The sequence below is a fragment of the Mastomys coucha genome, unplaced genomic scaffold (assembly GCF_008632895.1).
Source record: "Mastomys coucha isolate ucsf_1 unplaced genomic scaffold, UCSF_Mcou_1 pScaffold12, whole genome shotgun sequence".
Taxonomy (NCBI): domain Eukaryota; kingdom Metazoa; phylum Chordata; class Mammalia; order Rodentia; family Muridae; genus Mastomys; species Mastomys coucha.
This window is the reverse complement of record NW_022196894.1, coordinates 35629103-35630375: the sequence shown is the minus strand read 5'-3', so window position 1 is coordinate 35630375 and position 1273 is coordinate 35629103. Positions and strand designations below refer to the sequence as shown.

At 46.1% G+C, this 1273-nt stretch overlaps 1 long non-coding RNA gene across 1 annotated transcript in view; it reads right to left on the bottom strand.

Moving 5' to 3' along the window:
* LOC116086404 overlaps window positions 1-1083 on the bottom strand; it is a 2893-nt gene extending 1810 nt beyond the window's left edge. Inside the window, exon 1 of the long non-coding RNA XR_004116908.1 lies at window positions 768-1083. This is a non-coding gene — a long non-coding RNA (uncharacterized LOC116086404). The remainder of the gene's footprint in view (window positions 1-767) is intronic.
* Window positions 1084-1273: the final 190 nt, after the last annotated feature.

Here is a 1273-nt window from a genome sequence, read left to right as displayed (position 1 = left end):
GGAGGGGGAAAAGGAAGGGAGTGGGGAGGGAGAGGGAGGGGGAAAAGGAAGGGAGTGGGGAGGGAGAGGTTGAGGTTGAGGTTCTTAGGCGACAGGCAGCTCCTTCAAACAGGTGGTTGGGGATGTTTCTCTGGGAATAGATTTAACTGAACAACTAAAGTTGAGGGCAGGTAGAAAGGTGATGAGCTAAGAGTAGATAAGGGCGCTCTTCTCCAGGCAGGAGATAAGTAGTGCCCAGCGATTGTGCCAAAAAGGCAAGTTGAAATTGGGCAGCTGTGTGTATTCGTGTTTTTTATCAGTGAATTCAAGGGAATCTGGGTGGGGGCTGCTGGCATGGCAGGTTCCAGGAGCTTAGGCAGGGTAGCAAAGCCACCCGAAACATAAACACTGGGAGCTATGAACTGATAGTGAAGACATACTATGTGCCAGTCACCTTCGATCTGGCGAACAGCAGTGAGAAGGAACACTGTGCTTAAATCTTAGTCAGACTGCTCTTGGGTCCTTCAGCAAGCCACCAAATCTCTCCAAGTTTTTGTTTGTTTGGTTGGTTGGTTTGTTTTGTTTTAGCTTCTATGAAATGAGCAGAGTAATTCCTATTTTAAAGACCAGGCACTATACAGAAATCTATTTCTCTGTCTTTCCTTTCTCTTCCAATAGCTCATTCTATTTTTCTTATTTTATTTAGATGAGAAGGTGGAATCTGTCTACTCCTAACTCACCCCAGGACTTGAATGACAAGGGCTGTATTGGTCCCGGGGAATCCATACCTCCATTCCCAGTTCTCTGCAATCGTTTGTTCTTCTGGATTTCCTTCCAGCCTTCCTTTTGTTATTCACCATAACTCATCCCCGCCCCCCACCTCTGTCCTTTTTGTCACAGTCTGGGCGGAGTCTCTGCTACAGGCCCCACTTTCCCAAGCAAGTCTCAGCCAAGTTTCTCGCTGTTGGCCACACCCCTGCTTTGTGATGGACAGAGTGCTTTTCCACATACTGCTCTGTGAAGAAAGACTCGTTCCTGGCCTCTAACAAGCTGGGAGTTGCTCAGAATATAAGGGTTTGCCTGTGAGCAGCACCACTAAGTATAGTCACTGGAACATTCAGCCTCTGGAAACAGAAGAGCATTGTTTAAAGGAGATTTTGAACAGCTTCTATCACGTCGTGGGTGGAGTGAATGGCCTCCATAAACCTGCATTTTATATTTAGAAAAGGAATAGATTGTTTGTTTGTTTGTTTGTTGTTAAGGTAGGAAGGGGATGTTTAAAAACAGGGATTCT